Below are 20,157 nucleotides of genomic sequence, written 5' to 3' on the forward strand. Positions count from 1 at the left end.
ACTGGGAGATACAGGAAGTAGGAGTAGACAGAGGTAGAAGTCAAGTTAGGCTGTAGGCTGGTGACAGTCTTGGCCAGCCCTCCAGGGATCTCTGGAGCTAGGATGACCCTTCAGAGTTGTCTCGAGTTGGTATGAGTTGTCCAGTCCTTTATATACTAATATTAATCATTTGGCTGCATTGGAAGGGGCATGAACTTGAAAGAAGGCAGCCCTCTGAAGCTGAGGCAGTCCCTAAAGGAGAAAACCACTGAAGGCCATCTGCCAGCAGTAGTTCCTGCAGCTGGGGTAACAGGTCCCTCACTTAAGGGGGATCTGAGCAAAACATTACTTTGTCCATCACACTAATACATTTATCAAAGACATCACTTTTGAATATACAAGGTAGGACTGTACCAATTTGTCAGAGGGATTCAAAACCTTTATTTTTAAACAAATAATAGACTTTCCCCATGGCTCAGTATTTAAAATTTGGAAAATAACATATAATTAGTAATTGGGAGTTGTTGGAGGAGGTCATCAAGAGGATTTGACTTCTGACTGACCCACAATCTGGACCTGGGCAGAGACTCCTCACCCCCTCCCCTGTCCTTGGAAGGTACATTCAGCCCACGATTCCCACAGTAAGAGCCAGTTTCAACGACACAACCTTAGAGGGTAACACACTGTTGGGTCCATCTGCTGAATATGTGATTTAACCTAGGTAATACCTCTGTAAACTTCTAAGATTCTGATGGGTAGGAGTGGAGATCTGATCATCTTGGGCTAAGATAAGCCATACCTGTAAATCCCCTTGCTTATTAAGATTGCCACATGACAGGGCACCTGTGTGGCTCAGTTGGTTAAACGTCCAATTTCGGCTCAGCTCATGGTCTCATGGTTGGCGAGTTGGAGCCCCACATCGGACTCTGCTGACAGCTCAGAGCCTGGAGCCTGCTTCAGATTCTGTGTCTCTCTGCCCCTCCCCCACCTCTCAAAAATAAACATTAAAATTTAACAAAAAATAAAAATTAAAAAAAAGATTGCCACCTGCTGTTCTGGAATGGCCTCCTTCTTCATTCTCTCCTTGCCCTCTGTGTATGGGGGCCAGTTTCAGATTTCATCCGGGAAGCTCCTGAGTTTACAAACCAACAGTACACTTTCTATTTAGGTATCTGGCTCCACACATTTTTTTTGTATATGAACTTATTAACTATGATCTCTTGTGCTGACATGTATTCATTCTCTAACATTTAAGACATGATTTTATCCACTGTCAGAGTCTGTATTTGTACTTTGTAATTTTGGAGGGGGAAAGAGCAGTTAAATATTCACTAGAAATGTGTATTTTTTTATATAACAAAGCTACCTACTAGTGACTATTTCATGAGAAACTAATCTCAACCAACCTTATTAATACAAAAAACTGTGAGAAGATGTGCCTGAGGGTTACAGAACTTGGTAGATTGGTTGAGAGGGATATTTGAGACCACACCCTGGAATCTAGGTTCAGACTACCCCAGCTTACTCTCCATTGTCATCTATGCCATTCATCAGTAATAGCTGGAATCCCTCAAAGAGGAATCACAGTTATAATGGAACCAGCATAGACTCCAGAAAGAGACAGGACACATGCTTAGATAACAGTGGAGGGAGAACAGGGGGTAGAAATGAATGTCTCAAGGAATATAAACAAAAAGCATAAGAGAAATGTTCACCTGAAGGAGATTAACCCTCAGGAAACAGCAAGATCAGATAAAAATTTCTCCAGAGGCGCCTGGGTGGGTCAGTCAGTTAAGCGTCTGACTCCTGATTTCAGCTCAGGCCATGATCTCACCATCTTGGGATTGAGCCCCGCAAGGCATGGAGCCTGCTTGATTCTCTCTCTCTCTCTGGCCCTCCCCTGCTCATATGCTCTCTCTCTCTCTCTCAAAATAAATAAATAAACATTAAAAAAATTCTCCAACATTCTAAAAAATTAAAGATTATATGATCTAACAAAAAAAATTTTTTGAAGCAATACAAGGATTTAAAGAAGAAACAACATGACCAGAAATGAAAGGGACCCTGGCAGAGTTTCAGGGCTTGGGGAAGGAAGTCATTAAGGCATTCAAGAGGTAAAAGAACAGGAAATGAGACTAAACACAACTGAAACCCTGTGACAGACAGAACTTAGCTACTAAAAAAAAAAAAGTATAAAACCAATCATAGGAAAGTTATATGGAAGTCAAACAAAGGAGATCCAACACATGTACACATATAGGCTTGCACCAGCTTGCAAGAGCTCCTAATTTCATTTATAGTAACAACACTGATAGCTTGAAATCCACCATCGTGGGAGTTTTTACTGCACATAAATTGATAAACAGTACAAATCAAAGGTTTTTGTTTACTTGTTTTCATTTACTAGCATATAAACCACTTTTTACAACCTATGCTATGAAAAACCAGAAAACGAAAAGCAGAATAAAATGAAATAGAAAAATTAATCAAAGATATAATAGAAGCTAATTTCCTGGAATAAGGAGTCTTAAGTCTTCTGAACAAAAGGATACATTTGAAATGTACTCTGATGAAGTTATAGAATTTCAAAGACAAGTAATCCGTGGTGCATCCAGGCATAAAAGACAATTTACATACAAGGAAGAGAAAAGTCTTTAGATTGCTTCACAGCATCATACAGTGCCTGGGGGAATGTTCTGAGAAAAAGAAACAGTGACCCAAGGGTGTCTATTTTGCCTAGCCAGGCTATTCTTTAGCTTTTCAAGTCAGTAGTTAATTGTTCTCAATGGATCAAGATATATAGTGCATGTAAACCTTTAAACAAAATTCTTTTTGATCATGAAATTCACCCAAGAGATAAATTAAAAAAAAAAAAAAAACAGATCTAAATCTAAAGGGACGCCTGAGTGACTCAGTTGGTGAAGCACCTCACTCTTGCTCTCAGCTCAGGTCTTGATCTCAGGGTCTGGCCCCAGTGCTCCGCACTGGGTGTGAAGCCTACTTAAAAATAAAAAAGTAAAAATTCTCAAGAATGGTGGAGCTATGGTCAAATGTGATAATAATCATTATACCTATTTTTAAATAAATTTGAGACTAAAAATTATGTGTTTGGGAGCTTTAAAATAGAACATAAATATTGTAAACCTTGACCATATTAATATTTTTGTGAAATTTACTAAATTCTGAAGGTAGAAAGGAGTTATGAGGAGGTTTAAGTACAATAGTTTCCTCATTTTCCTTGGCAAGAAGTCAATGGATATTATTCATGTTGAAGTGTATAGTTATATATGCTTCATATATACTTTTTTAGTCTTTTTTTCTTATCTTTAAAGGAATAGCTTAGAAAATTTCTCTTATGAAAATAACATTTTTCTGTGAAATTAACATTTTTTTTCTGACATTTAGAAAACACTGCAGGAACATCTTAGCTTTTTTCCTTTTATTTTTAAATTTAATTTTAGTAAGATTAAATATAATTTAGTTTTAAAATTACACGTATGATACCACCCATATATGAAAAATCATGCCTTTTAGTTTATTTTAATTATAACCTTACACTTCTATTTCTCTCTCTATAGGAAGATTTGTGGAATATTATAAATCAAGGAATATTTCTGATAGAAAGATTGGTTGATTGTTTACTGTCTTTTTTACATTTTTTAGAATTGCTTGAATTTTTTTTCCTTTTTTTAAAAAAAATTATTTTAGAGAGCAAACACTCAAGCAGGGTCGAGGGAGAGATAGAAAGAGATTGAGAATGAGATCCCAAGAAGGCTCCCTGCTCAGCATGAAGTCCAACTCAGGACTCAATCTCACAACCCCGGAATCATGACCTGAGCTGAAATCAAGAGTCCGATGGTCAGCTGACTGAGCCACCCAGGCACCCCAGAATTGCTTGAAATTTTTAATAATGAATGTATGTATTTCAAAAATAAGTCATCAGTCTTTTCAAAAAATTTCAAAATATAATACCTTTTGTGATACAGTAAAACATTACAGAATATACAAATTGAATGAAAATAGATATTTAAAATCAACCTGGATTAAAATGATTCATTTAGACAAAAGCAAAGAGAGAACACAAATCACCAGTATCATGAATGAAAGAAGAGATATAACTACAGATTCTACAACCATTAAAAGGATAATAAACAAATGCTTTGAACATCTTTATGTTCATAAATTCAACAACTTAAAAGAAATGGACAATATCTCAGAACCACACACTACCAAAAACTCAACTAAGATGAAATACATAATCAGAATAGTTTTCAAAAAAATCAATATTTTATGAATATAACCATTAACAAAAATTGAATTCATAATTAAAAAGCTCTCCTGAAAGAAATCTCCAGATCCAGATGGTTTCATTGGAGAAACTACCAAATATAAGAGAAGAGTTAACACCTCTTTCACACAATCTCCTTTAGAAAATAGAAGAGTAGAAAGCAATCCCTAACTTATTTTATGAAGCCAGTGTTACCCTGGTATAAAAACTATGCTAAAATTTATCCTAAATTTCATATGGAATCTCAGAGGACCCAAACAGTCAAAACAATCTTTAAAAAGAAGAACAAAGCTGGAGGACTCACACTTCCTGATTTCAAAACTTCCTACAAAGTTGCAGTAACCAAAAGAGTGTGGTACTGGCATAAAGACCGATATAAAGACCAATGGAATAGAATAGAGAACCTGGAAATAAACCCTCACATATATGGTCAAATGATTTTTGACATAGATGCCAAGATCATTTAAGGGGGAAAGAACAGTCTTTTCAAATGGTGTTGGGGAAACTGGATATCTACTTACAAAAGAATCAAGTTGGATGCTTACCTTCCACCATATACAGAAATTAAATTAAAATGGGTCAAAAAGGTAAATATAAGAGCTAAAAGCTATAAAACTTTTACAAGACAACATAGGAATACCTGAGTAGATATATGTCCAAAAAAGATATACAATGGCCAATAAGTACATGAAAAGAAGCTCATTATCTCAGTCAGGGAAATGCAAATCAAAACCTGAGTGAGATGCTATCTCACACCCATTAGGATGGCAATAAATAAATAAATAAATAAATAAATAAATAATTTCATGTGTGTATAAAAAATACAGAGAACATATGTTGGCAAGGACATGGAGAAATTGGGAACCTTGTGCACTGCTGATGGAAATATAAAATGGTTCAGCCACTGTGGAAAATAGTATGGCAGTTCTTAAGAAAATTGAACATAGAATTACCATAGAATCCTGCAATTCCACTTCTGGATCTACACCCAAATAATTGAAAACAGGGACTTAAACAGATATTTTTACATCAATAATCACAACAGCATGGCTTATAGTCAAGAGGTGAAAACAAAACATCCACTAACAGATGAATGGAAAAACTAATATGATATATACTCACAATAGAATATTTTCTTTTGAAAAGGAATGAAATGTGGATACACGCATGCTACAATATGGATGAACTTTGAAGACATTATGCAAATGTTGAATGAAGACATTTGACACAAAAGGACAAACAGTGTGTGGTTCCACTTAAATGAGGTATATACAACAGCTAAATTCACAGAGACAGAAAGTAGAATAGTATTTAGCAGAGCTAAGGTAAGGAATGGGACAGGTAGTTATTCCTGTGTGGGGTAAGAAAAAAGTTCCAGATGTGGATACTGGTTATGGATGCAAAAGAAGATAAGTATACTTAATGCCACTGAACTGCACACTTAAAAATGATTAAACTGGTTTTATGTTGTGTATATTATACCACAATAAAAACAAAATGAAACAAAGCAGATGACGTAATTATGTTTGCATCTTTAAAACACCATTTTCCCCAGGCACCTGGGTGGGTCAGTTGGTTAAGCATCTGACTTTGGCTCAGGTCATGATCTCACGGTTGATGAGGTCCAGTGCCACGTCAGGCTCTGTGCTGAGAGCTCAGAGCCTAGAGCCTGCTTCGGATTCTATGTCTCCCTCTCTCTGTGCCCATCCCCTACTCACACACTGTCTCTCTCTCTCAAAAATAAATAAACATAATATTTTTTTAAACAATAAAATTAAAATAAAATAAAATAAAATAAATAAAATATGGTTCTCCCAGCAATGCCTTGGAATAGAGCCAGACTCTGTAGGGAGCTATTTGTGTAGCTTCTGAGAGGAATTATCAAAGGCTCAAAAACGGCAGTGGAAGTAGGAGAGGGAAAAAAGGAAAGAGATTAAATAAACACTAAAAAGGTAGAAGCAGAAGGATGTTGTATCCAAATGGATGTAGGTGATATGGGGTAAAAAGGAATCAAAATGATTTCCAGGCAATTGACTAGGATAACTTCCTGGATGGTGGTGCTATTGGCTGAGATAGTGCAAAACAAAGAATGGGTTTGGAGCGGAGGCCATGTGGCTCAACTTTTTTAATGGATTGAGATTGAAAGGGCTGAGAACCCTCCAGGACTCATATCAAGAGGTCAGTAAGAAGAGCAAATATGAGGCTCAGAAAGGAAGGATGGATGGCATACCATTTGGGGTGTCAATTCAATGCCAGATCTCAACACAATACAGTTGAGAACACTATATTGAGTGGGAGTGGTCAAAGAATGGAACTCAGGCAAACACCACTGTGAAAGCAGTAGATGGACCAAGTGGCTACAAAAGAAGATGAGTAACTGGAGAGATGATATGAGGAAGAGCAGGAACAGTGCTGGAGAAGGCAAATGGAGCATGATTCCATGAGGACAGAGGCATCTACACTGACAAATACTCATAGGGGTCCTTTTTTTTCTGGCCTGAAGGAAACAGAAATGAAAATATTTTGATATCTGCACATGAAATACATGAACAGCAACAGAAGAGTCCAGAAATAAACACAAATCTATATGAGAATTTCATTTATAATAATGGTGGCATTATAAGTCAGTGGAGAAAAGATGGATTTTTATTGGTGAAAAAGTACAGCTGAAGTTCTGTGGGATTGAGCTGTAAGTGCCAGTGGCCTTAAGCAACAGTAAATTACTCTGCTTAATTTAGTGAGCGCTATCCTCTTTCTGAAAGGGAAACCCGTGTACCTTTAAGGTCATGGATTTCAGCAAAATTTGTATAAAATCCTTTGAATGATTTAGGTTGAATTTTGCTCCAGAACAAGTTTAAGAATTCTAAACGAGACGCCAGATTTTGAAAATTAAAATATTCACTGCTTATATATTATATACACTCAGAAAGTAGAAGGCTTGCCAGCCAAGCAATTAAGGGCTTTGCTTGTGTAAATTGCTCATACACAAGTGTGCATAATTGCTTCTATCTTGCTAAAATCCCAGCATGCCGATGAATATCAACGCCACTTTTTTTCTGTAAGACAAACATCATCATCAACAACCACAATGTAAAGACTATCCCTTAATGCCTTTATAAGCCATTGTTTAATATTGAGGTTGAAGGGTGGAAAATAACGTACAACCTCATCCACCAGCAGCATATCTACAACAACTTAGTCATGGTCCCTGGGCCATGCCTGGGTGCTGAAAGATTACAGCTCCCTGTCATTTAGCAAAGCTGTCAGCGTGGAGAGCAGCATGGATTCTTTTGGAGGGATTATTGGCCACCTCTCTTTGCTTTGCAGTGACCTAGTGGTCTAGACAGGATCAGAGAGTAGATCAGAGATTTGAAGGAGGTACCACATGCTAATACCAAAAACAAAAACAAACAAACAAACAAACAAGCAGATTCTTTGCCCCTTAAAACCATCCCACCTTCATTTTAACTTGCTTTTTTATTTAAAATACATCCTCACTGATGCCACATAAAGCTTCAGTTGCCTCTAGGAGGGGACTTTAATAGGCTTTCCTTTTTCTGGAAAACCTGACTGTCTTGTAAGGATCTAGGAGGGATTTATTCAGAGCAAACAGATGAGAGAGCATTGCAGCTTCTTTTCAGTATCTGGTATTGTGAGTTAAAGGAAAAGCTATTGCCAAGATCAAAGTCAGCACCATGTGACTGTCTATGCCGGATAAACTGTAGGGGGAAATCTATTATTACCATGACAGGGACAAGCTTTTATTTTCATGAGAAGGACCACTAATATAACATTAGAAAAATTTCTAAGGATAATGAGGGCCTTCATTTCGTTTTAAGAACAATATGACTAATACACAAGTAAATTTTAAATGTATGAGAGAGGGTGATAGCGAGAAAAGATAAGGGGGGGGGGCAGGGGAAGCTTAAAGCAAAATGGACAAGTATGAGCCTCAGTAATATTTAACAGCTGTTTGACCTTGGGTATGTCACTGAAGCTTTCTAAACCAGTTTCCTTACCTGCAAAACACAGAACTCACAGATGTGAGTTCTGCTTCCCTCATGGAGTTGTCATGAGTAGCAAAGAAAGATACTTAAGACAGGAGTGATGCCCAACAAGCAAAGGACTTAGACCTGGTCCAGTCTTTACTCAAGGGTTTTGAATGAATTTCTAAAAGAATAATGATCAAATTTCTGTGCATCAAAATCATCAAGGAAGTTTATTTAAAATAAAAGTGTTGAGGTGCCTGGGTGGCTCAGTCGGTTTAGCATATAACTTTTTTTTTTAATGCTTATTTATTTTGAGAGAGAGATAGGGAGCCAGTGGGGAAGGGGCAGAGAGAGAAAGACAGGATTGCAAACAACTCCTGGGCTCAAACCCATGAATCGTGAGATCATGACCTAAGCGGAAATCAAGAGTCAGACACTCAATCTACGGAGTCACCCAGGTGCCCCAAGCACCTGGTTCTTGATTTCCACTCAGGTCATGATCTCACAATCCTGTGATCCAGCTCCATATCAGCTCTGCACTGGGTGTGGAGCCTGCTTAAGATTCTCTCTCTCCCTCTCCCTCTGCCTCACTCCCACTCTCCTGCTCTCTCTCTCTCTCTCTCTCACTCTCTCTCTCAAAAACAAAAATGAAATGAAAGGGAATGAAAAAACAAAACAAAACAAAACAAAACTGTCTGGTTTTATTCCATATCTACCAATTCAGAGTGAAACATAGGTCTCTACAGGCCCCTGAGTGATTGGTTATAAAGCACAAATGTGATGGAGTGGATGCATGATGTGCCATCCAGCTCCCCATTCAAGGAAGCCCCCAGAAGTATGGTTGGCAGATGATTTTCAATACTAAGCACGTTCATGGATGGGCTCAACTACAGAGAGGTCACAGTCCCCGTTAGGCTGCCCACTTGCAATGACAGACCAATGTGGAGATATCGAGACCTGAACAACTCTGATGGGCCACTCTAGCTTTAGAGCTCCCTCTGGGGTTGGCCAGGGCTACTGTTGGGTCTCCATTACTCTCACCTTCCCACTTCCCACTCTTCCCACTCTTGCTTCCCTCCTTTCTGTCCTTACATATTATCTCCTTAATACACATCCCAAACACTAATCTCTGTCTCAGAGTCTGAGTCTGCTTCTTGGAGAAACCAACCTGTGACATTGGGGTATCATGGATCTAAAATGAGAGCTAATGACATTCTTTCTCATCCTAAAAGCCTTCCTAGTCCTCTTTGCCTACAAATTTCATTTCATGGAAGTTAAGGCCTTTCATGATTTAGTACCAATCTTTCTTTACTGCCCCATTTGTCCATATGCATTTCTTAATCCTTAGACCAACAAGAACAGACTGGTTTCTTTTCAACTGAGCATTTTCACAATAGAATCTGTTAAATGTTCCCCAGACATAAGCTGCTTACTCTTTCTTTTTAAATTGGAATCTACTGGCCCATAAAAGTGCCTTTTCAGGTGCTACCTGATTCCATAGGTTCTTTCTTGATTCCCCAGTCTCACTCCTGCCTCATCCCCTTGCTGGGAGGTGTGTTATGGGTATGCTCTGCTCATCAACTGAACTCCTTGGAAACAGCAATCCTTTGTTTTCCAGCATTTCATTTTCCCACATCAATTAACCTGGTGCCTTGGTCATAGATACACAAAGCATTTGTTGGATCAGTCAATGGTATTGAAACAGTAACTTACTGACTTGTACTGCTAGAAGAATCCCATAGACTATATCATTGAAGATCTTTCCCCCCTTTATTGCAAAGATAAGGCAGATAAAGTTTAGAGGGTTTGCCTGAAGTCGTATAATTAATAAACCATAATGGAACCATAATTCAGATCTACTACACATATATATCAATACTTAATTTTAAAATGAAAAACATACTAAGTAAACATTTGAAAACCCATTTTTGGTAATTTTTAACAGATTATACAATCAATTAATTTCCCACACACATGAATATCTGAAACAAAAATTTGTTTGTAATTTAGTTATTTTGACCACTTCAAACACATTGAAGAATAGTCAAAACATGAAATACAATATTTTCTTTTGCAAAATTAACTACACATACCTACTTATACATATTCTGAAACTCAACCTCATGTATTTAATTCACTTCCTCATTATCTCGATATCTACTTCAATAATTCTTAGATTTAGAGTTACTCTTGTATTTGGTATTCAATGGTTTTCTAATGTTATTTTGGTAGCTTCCCAGAGTTTCAGTAATCTTACAAGAACATGGAAAAGAAGTATTTATTTTCTCAAACAAGCTCTAACTGATGGTTATGGACTAATTTTTTTTTAATGTTTGAAGTACAATATGCATACGTATGTACAAACTAAACATACCCATATGATCAGTTCCCACAGCAAGAAAGATAACATTACTAATGAGCAGAAGGAGTTAATGAAGCAGGTCTGTTTTATTCAGTTCTTGTTTATCTCTAAAGCCATGGTAATGACCTTTGGTCAACTCTGGAGACTAAATTCCTGGAATGTTCACATACTGACTAGGTAAAGATATTAGTCTACATGCCCAAAGCATTCAGCCAGGATGAACCAGATTACCAGCATGTTTAAAGTAAACATCAAGGATCATGATGTGCACCCAGGGCCTGGTTTGGGGTTTACACCATTTGGCAGAGATGTGACCAATTCTATTTAAGAACTTTGCACTCCAAGATACAAGTCAACTTTCCTAGGCATGAGAATCTCACACATGTCTTTGCAATTCCCAACGGGAAAAGAAGATACACCTATGCATTCCCTACAGGGGGCATACAAGAAAGTGTGTATTTGACCTCTTCTAGCCTTTGCCTATACAGTAAAACCTTGGTTTGCATAATTCATTATGGAAACATGCTTGTAATTCAAAACACTTGTATATCAAAGCAAATTTCCCCATTAGAAATAATGGAAACTCAGGGGCGCTGGGTGGCTCAGTCGGTTGAGCGTCTGACTTCAGTTCAGGTCATGATCTCACTGTCCGTGAGTTAAAGCCCCAGGTTGGGCTCTGTGCTGACAGCTCGGAGCCTGTTTCACATTCTGTGTCTCCCTCTTTCTCTGCCCCTCCCCCACTCATGATCTCTCTCTCTCTCTCTCTCTCTCTCTCTCTCTCTGTCAAAAACAAATAAACATTTTTTAAAAAAATAAAAAGAAATAATGGAAACTCAGATGATTTGTTCCACAATCCAAAAATATTCATATAAAAATGATAACAATTACTGTAATATAATACAAAATAATAAAGAAAATATAAAATATAAAGAAAAATAAACAAATTAACCTGCACTTACCTTTTTTTTTATTTTTTTTTCAACTTTTTTTTAATTTTTTTTATTTTTGGGACAGAGAGAGACAGAGCATGAACGGGGGAGGGGCAGAGAGAGAGGGAGACACAGAATCAGAAACAGGCTCCAGGCTCTGAGCCATCAGCCCAGAGCCCGATGTGGGGCTCAAACTCCTGGACCGCGAGATCGTGACCTGGCTGAAGTCAGACGCTTAACCGACTGCGCCACCCAGGCGCCCCAACCTGTACTTACCTTTGAAAACCTTCATGGCTTCATGACAGGGAGACAAAAGAGAAGAGGGTTATTATGTAGGACGACTTTCACTATCACTAACGGAATCACTGCTATCTATTTTCTCAAAGGAATCTTTTTCTTTTCATGCAGATTTAACAAGGTATCTATCCAATGACACTTGTTTTTGCCTCCTTTTGAGGATTTCACAGTAATGTGGCATTGCATTGTTCGACAGATTCATTGCTCACACTGCTACAGCCTTATTATTCGGGTGGTGCTTTTCCACAAAGTTTGCACTTGTTTCCCACATTTTACACATCTCCCTAATCTCATTTGAAGTGAGGGATTCCTCTGCCTCTTTCTCCTCCTCCTCTGCAGATGAGATGCAGATGTGGACTTCTTATAAAATCTTGCAATTTCAGCCACTTGCATACCTCGTTCGTACTTCTTGATGATTCCCTTCTTAACGTCCACTGTAATCATCTCCTTCTTCTTACCGCCTTTCTTTTCAACCTTTTTCCGCATGGAGGCCATTGTACATGCTCACATGGATGTTGACTACAGTGAAGTATTAATAAACTCTTGTCATATGCTGCATTTAATGTAACTGGCAATAAGGCAGAAGAGGAAAGGGTCTCTATCTGCAGACAGCCTGACCTAGAATGAAGCAAAGAATTCCTAAGCTTACTCTTGTAAGGAAAAGCAAAAAATGTCCATAGGTGCTTTGAAGTGACAAAAAATACACGGGTGCCAGTTGTGGGCACCTTCCAGTGTTCTGAAAATCACTGATTTCTGCCAAACACCGTGGTCTGAGACCAAGCATCTGAGCATGGGAGATGATCACCCACAATCCTGCAGCAAGAGAGAGAGAGAGAGAGGGAGAGAGAGAGAGAGAGAGAGAGAAGAACAATTGGCTCAGTTGTGATCATGTGACATTCAGCCTCATATACTATTCGTATTACAAGACATCGCTCATTTATCAAGTTAAAATTTATTAGAAATGTTTGCTCATTGGGGCGCCTGGGTGGCGCAGTCGGTTAAGCGTCTGACTTCAGCCAGGTCACGATCTTGCGGTCCGGGAGTTCGAGCCCCACGTCGGGCTCTGGGCTGATGGCTCGGAGCCTGGAGCCTGTTTCCGATTCTGTGTCTCCCTCTCTCTCTGCCCCTCCCCCGTTCATGCTCTGTCTCTCTCTGTCCCAAAAATAAAAAATAAATGTTAAAAAAAAAAAAAAGAAATGTTTGCTCATCTTGTGGAACACTTGCAGAACAAGTTACTTACAATCCTAGGTTTTACTGTGTATATACTTTTTCTGTTATTCCTTCACTGTATCCTTTGCTGGAATAAATCTTAAGCCATGACACTAACTTTATGCTGAATCATATTAGTCCTTCCAGTAGATTTCCAAACTAGCGGATGGTCTTGGGAACACTGAGACAACTAACACCTCCGAAGTCCCTCTCTTGCCCCTTAAATTCAGTATGTCCCCCAAGAATAACTACCATACCAACTTTTAATAGCATAAGGTAATATTGCCTGTTTTTGAACTATGTATGTTTGGTATCACACAGTCTGTATTCTTTTATATCTGGCTTCTTTCATCCAAATATTCTGTTTGTGAGACTCATGCATATAGTGTTTGCAATTATAGTTCACTCATTTTGATTGCTGTAGAATGATAATCCATTGACTATACCACAACCTATGTTTTCATGCCTCAGTAGATAGACATCTGGGTTGTTCTAAATTTGGGGTTATTATCAGTATTGTTGCTATGTGTATTTTGATACATGCCTTTTGTGAACATGTGTGTGCACTTCAGTTAGTTATATATGCAGGGGTGGAGATGTTGCATCATCGGGAATGTGTGTGTTGAGCTTCGGTAAATATCGCCAGAGAACTTTTCCAAACCAGTTGTACCAATTTCTCCATCCAGCAGCAGTGTATTAGAATCCCAACTACTCCACATCTTCACCAATACTTGGCATTGTCTCTCTTTTCACTTTAAACCAATCTAGTGAGAAGATCTGGTATGGCATAATGGTTTTAATTTGCATCATTCTGGTGACTAATAGAGTTGAGCACATTGTCACATGTTTATTAACCAATTAGATATAACACATGAAGAACTTCCTCACTATTTTTTTTCTGTGGGGTTGTGCTTTTATATTTGATCTATAATATTCTGCATACTCTGGATTGGAGTCCTTCATTGGCTATGTATTGCTAATATGTATCTTCTCTGACTCTGTGGTATGCCCTTCTATCCCTAGTAGAGTATTTGATCTGCTAACTTTACTCCAATTCCCTCTCTACCACATTTTTACTCGACAAATATTTATTAATTAACTGCTATGTATTTGGGCACTTTGTAGATATTGGGGGGAAATAATAAGCGTAATGATTCCTGTTTACACTCTTCTGAAAGAAATTAATGTAGCTTGCTTTCACCCTGAGCCAATTCATCTGAATTATTTAAAGGATATGGGAATATACTCTACCCAGTGTTTTAGGGTTCTATTTTCCAAGCACATTTTTTTTACTAATCAGTCTTTTTTTTAGGGTTGTTGTAAAGCTTTGCTCTGTTCTCCCACTGAGGACTGAAAAAGAAAGAAAGACGAAAGATACTCCAGGTCTACTTTGCAATTTATGTCATGTCCCTGTTTATTTCATTCCCTTGGCCATAAATGTTTTTACAGCCACTCACACAATATGCAAATATTATGTCTTTGCTCCAGCACCCTAGAAGCAGACCCTGAGATAAGGATGTATGTGCAATCGTTTATTTAGGATGTGAACCCAGAAAACACTGGTAGAAGAAGAGTAGAGGCAGAGAAAAGCAGGCAGCCAATAAAGGGTATGCTATCAAGCAGGTTACTGCTCTGGATAACCAGATCTTAATCCTGGTGGGGAACTCTAGGGACCAGCATAGAACAAATGCCTTTGAGTGAATCTACCTGGTAGGACAAAGCACCTGGTATATTTATAAATGGTCTCCTTTCAGTCATTCGAACTGCCTCTGAGTTGGGGGTATGTGTGTTAATTCTCCCAACAAATCCAGCCTGTCCAACCTCAGAAAGAGAAAGAGACAGTTCTGTTGCTAGATCAAGCACTCAGGAAAAAAAAAATCACAGGTATTGGCAGTTGGAAGTCAGATTTTTTGGTGCTGAGTTATAGAAGTTCAATTTCATTAGCTGGAATATTAAAGAGGAACTTGAAAAATAAAATAAATCATAAAGGATAAAATAATTATGCACAAAATTTCATTTTCTTTTCATCTTTTCTTCATTTGAAAAGATATTGACTACATAATGCTTTTTCTTAAAAATTTCCATTGCAATTATACATATCAGTACTTGGATCTTAGTTGGAAATGGCATCTGCTAGAATCTTTTATTAGTAGGACAGTCTCCACTTACACACACACACACACACACATATATATATGTGTGTATATATATAATAGGCTATGAGTGAAAGCACCAAAATAATAAGGATATAAAAATAACGATTTATTTTGACCTCACATCCAAGATGTCTGATCCAAGAAGCCAGTCCATCCAGGGTTAAAGTGGTGCTCCATGATGTGAGAGACCCGAGCTATTGTTATCTTGCTGCCCTGTTGAGCATGGCTTCTATTCTCAAAGTCATCTTACTGTCTACATGGCAGCTGCCACTCCAGTTACCCCAGTCTCTTACTGCTGCCTAAAGAAATGGGAAGTATTATGGAAGAGATGCAATGCACTTCCTAGAAGTTGCACATCCTACCTCTGCTTAGATCCCATTGCCAAGAACTTGGCCATATGACCAGAACTAGTTGCAAGGGAGGCTGGGAAAAGGATCTTTATTCCAAGTGGCCACATGCCCAGCTGAAATGGAAGCTTTACTACTGAAGAAATGGGGAAAGAGATATTTGGGACAACTCTCACTCTCTCCTCACAAATTCAAAAATAGGAAATGTGAATTTTTAAAAATTTAAAACGTAAGTAACTTCTACCAGAAAGTTTCAGCTTAAAGCAGTGATTATTTACGCTTAAGAGAAAACCAGTATTTTCCTTAGACCCTTCTGAATTTATACTTAGGTCAAAATCTTATCAACTTAAAAAAATATATATGTAAATCAAAATATAGTATTCAAACAGGATGGACCTATTCCAAGGAGAGAGGGGGTGGGTGGTGGGTGTGGGTGTGTAAATTAGGATCCTACAAGGAGTCCTTTACTTTTTTTTTTAGTTTATTTATTTATTTATTTTGAGAGACAGAAGAGAGTGCAAGTGGGGGAGGGACAGAGAGAGAGAGAGAGGAAGAATCCCAAGCAGGATCTGCACTGTTAGCGTAGAGCCCAATGCGGGGCTTGAACTCAGGAACTGTGAGATCATGTCCTGAGCAAAAATCAAGAGTCAGCCTCTTAATGGAATGACCCACCCAGGCACCCATGGAGTCCTTTCTTTTTGATACCGGCAATGTTACAAAAACAGTCACACAACTTAATCCATGTGAAAAAGAGATGACGTAAGTACAATGAGCAAATGGGGGAAAATTTTCAAACATGAATGTGCTTCAACAGGTCTCATTTCTCATCAGAGTGGTATTCCAATTCAAGCCATTTATTTCACTCCTGAATCTGAGGTATCTTTAAGCTGTAATAATATGATAAGCTTTTAAAGCCCCATACTTCCTGAAAGTAAACATCGTTCCTCAGAAAACTGAGTGAAAGATATTGACAAGGAATAGGAGAGACATTTTCAAGCCAGACTTCCCGGTCACCATATGAAAGAAACCCAAGGAAAAACAGACGGTTGGCATTGTTATTGTTCAGAAATTCAGAAGCAGATTTCATGAGTAAAAATAAAACCGTGAGCCTCTTGACAAGGATGACGGGTAGAAACCAAAAAATTGTGATTCTCCTTGGGTGATTGTGATGGATAATCAAAGGCAGCTTTTTTATATTGATTGGCCTTGTCTTTCCAGAGACCAGAAATGGAATCCATCTGGACATTTGCTAAAGGACAACAGATGGAGTTACACCACATGACAGTGAGCTGTTCTCTCTCTCTCATAACCCATCGGTGGTGTTCTTTGTAGGAATAACAGTACTGGAGATATGGAAGATCATTTTTTTCTTATGGTTTACCTCCAGACTTGTTATGGTTGCACACTCTCCAAATCAGGAGAGAAAGTTACTTAAATATTCTCAGTGCTTTCCTTTTTTAAATTTGGAAAATAAGGAGAGACCAGTCAGCACAATTCTAGTATCTGAAAAGGTTCTGGAGCAATTAATTAAAGGCTCATTTGTAGGCACCTTGAAAATAAATGTATGTTAATGAGCAACAATATTCATTTTGCTTAAGTGGGTTATGCCAAATAAAGCAAACAAACTTTCTCATACATACTGTACAATGTACAGTACATTAGTCCTCATTTATTAACATGTGTTAATGGGGCACCAGGGTGGCTCAGTCGGTTAAGCCTCCAGCTCTTGATTTCAGCTCAGGGTGCTCTCGTGGTTCATGGGTTCAAGCCCCTGGCCGGGGATCTCCATTGGCAGTGTAGAGACTACTTGGGATTCTCTCTCTCCCTTTCTCTCTGCCCTTCCCCTGCTCTTGCTCACTCTTGCTCCCATAAATAAATAAATAAATAAATAAACTTAAGAAAATGTGTTAATAACCTATATTAATGTGTTATTATATCATATGTTAAATTGAATTGGTTTCACCTATTCACAATTATCTCCTTTCCCAAATCTTCATCAGCACGGACCCCAGATCTGTATTTACAGCAGTGTTCGGGACCTAGTCAATATTTTTCCCTTCACTAGATGATCTCTTGTTATCATCTGCTTTTGTCTTCATCATCTTTAATATTAGTCATCTTTAATATTAGTCACTTCTTATTTCCTTGACTTCCATCTTCACCTTACATTTATACTTACCAAACAGGTTTCAGTCTGTTGTGGTTTTCTTGAGGTCTCCAAATTAGTTCCAAGTCTTACTGAAAGAACCTCTTTATCCACTGTCTCCTTCTCCCCAGAAGCTTATGTCCATTTCAAATCCCCATTCACTTCACCAAGACCCTTAACCTTTCTTTTGAAATTCCCTTTCCATGCTCTACAAGGGCCACATTTGGTTTTACTCATTCATTCCACAAAGTTGTAAAGATTCATGTAGCCCTTGGTTTTGTCCCTAAATTTCAAGGACAAAAAGACATGGGATAATGGCATTAAAAAACAAATCCATTATTAGGTGTTCACAAAAACACACAGAGGCTGAAGTTTGGTAAAAAACAGAGTTTTTCTCATCAAGTCACTAATCAGTCCCTCCAGGGTCCATCTGAGGTAGGCATTAGGTGGTTTTCCTCATTCATACTTTTTTGCTGGTCCCTTCCATGGTTTTATCTCTCTGGACCACCCACTGTTAGGGTCTCTCTTCCTTACATTAGGTTCTCCCTGGTCTTCTATCCACCCTGTAGAGATTAAGAATCCTTATCAGTTCATTCAATATTGTGAAGCCTTTGGAGATGGTTTCAATTCCTCCGGTTCCTTCCCAGAAAAATGCCTCCAAACTAACAAAATGTTCTTCTGTTAATATTGAGCAACTCTCAGAACATACATTGGGGACAACTTTATGATAAGGAGAGATCTCTTCTCAGGAAGGGGGGAAAGGGAAAGCAAGACATCTTGAAGATGCTTTAGTAATCCATATAAGAATAACCATCTCTGAACATCCTGTGCACCCTCAGGCTTCTAATTTGCTGTAGTCATCATCCTCAGGACTAACTAATGTGCTTTATTTATACCCTGTTACCACTTTGCTGGAGAAAGTCAGAGATGCAAGCAGATTTGACTCACGACACGTTTCTGTTCTGTAATTTTTCTGTTATTAGGGCAAAAGGGCAATCCTTTCCTACATGGAAGCTTAACTCAGGGTTCCTTCCTATGTGTCCTTTTCTGCATCCTCAAAATTTATGTTGCTTATTCCCACAACAACATATTTACTTCTATGGTGATAAATGCAAAGTTATCACACGTACATTCACTGACTCATCTCCTCTTTCATTCATTCCCAAATTGAGCAGTTATTAGGTACACATTACTATGCTAGGAATTAGAAATAGAAAAGTGATTTTAAAAAATCTATTATAGGGGCGCCTGGGTGGCGCAGTCGGTTAAGCGTCCGACTTCAGCCAGGTCACGATCTCGCGGTCCGTGAGTTCGAGCCCCGCGTCGGGCTCGGGGCTGATGGCTCAGAGCCTGGAGCCTGTTTCGGATTCTGTGTCTCCCTCTCTCTCTGCCCCTCGCCCGTTCATGCTCTGTCTCTCTCTGTCCCAAAAATAAATAAACGTTGAAAAAAAAAATTTAAAAAAATCTATTATAAACAGTAGAGTATAGACAAGACCAAATTTAATCAGACAACCAGTGATATAAATGTAAAAACTAAAATAGTGAAAAGTGAGCATAGAATTACATAGATCTAGAACAGCCTATAATAGATTCAACATAACAAGGCATGTCGGAATGTTTTAGAGAAAATTACTCTGTATCTGAGGTCTGAAGAAGGATAGACACTAACTAGGCAAGGGGTTTTTAGGTGAGGAGAAGATTACAGAGAAGGATTTTTCTAAGAAGCCCAAACCATAATTACAAACATCCCATGGTGCAAAGGAGCAAGAAATTTGGAGGAACCAAAGTTAAGAAAGGCCAGATGGCAGGATAAGTGAAATAGATGATGGGGATTAAGGAGTGCACTTGTGATGAGCACCAGGTATTGTATGGAACTCTTTTTTTTTTAATTTTTTTTAATGTTTATTTATTTTTGAGAGAGAGATAGAGTGTGAGTGGGGGATGAGCAGAGAGAGACGGAGACCCAGAATCTGAAGCAGGCTCCAGGCTCTGAGCTGTCAGCACAGAACCTGATGCAGAGCTCGAACTCATGAACCGCGAGATCATGACCTGAGCTGAAGTCAGACGCTTACCAACTGAGCCACCCAGGCACCTTATGGAATTCTTGAATCACTATACTATACACCTGAAACTAATATAATGCTGTATGTTAAGTAACTGAAATTAAAATAAAAGCTTCAAAAAAAGAAAAAAAGAGAGAGAAAGTCTGGATGGCTGGAAAGTTGAAAGCAAGAGGAGTGTGGCTTGGTAAGAGAGGTAAGGTAAGAGAGGAGATGTAGGGTATGGGGGAGAGTCCAGATCATGCAAAACCTTGCAGGAGTGCTGGCTGTAATGCAAAAGAGATGAAAAGCCACTGCCTTAGTCAGCTCAGACTGCTATAATAAAATATTATAAACTGGGAGTCTTAACTACAACAGAAAATTATTTCTCATAGTTATAGAAACTGGGAAGCCCA

At 38.4% G+C, this 20,157-nt stretch overlaps 1 protein-coding gene across 4 annotated transcripts in view; it reads right to left on the reverse strand.

The window, feature by feature from the left end:
• The window catches only part of PAK5 (p21 (RAC1) activated kinase 5), a 320,788-nt gene that overhangs the window by 289,894 nt on the left and 10,737 nt on the right, over positions 1 to 20,157 (reverse strand). Inside the window, exons 1-2 of one of the 4 annotated variants that reach the window (XM_019826827.3) lie at positions 12,240 to 12,443; positions 11,824 to 11,841 (exon numbers count right to left, since the gene is read on the reverse strand). The exons of 1 other annotated variant lie outside the window; for it this stretch is intronic. The gene's annotated coding sequence lies outside the window, so the exon portion shown is untranslated. Of the gene's footprint in view, positions 1 to 1,026; positions 1,800 to 11,823; positions 11,842 to 12,239; positions 12,444 to 20,157 lie in introns of those variants that run through there. 2 more of the 4 variants (XM_023251462.2, XM_023251464.2) reach the window with 2 other exon arrangements.

Source organism: Felis catus, chromosome A3 (genome assembly GCF_018350175.1).
Source record: "Felis catus isolate Fca126 chromosome A3, F.catus_Fca126_mat1.0, whole genome shotgun sequence".
Lineage (NCBI taxonomy): Eukaryota > Metazoa > Chordata > Mammalia > Carnivora > Felidae > Felis > Felis catus.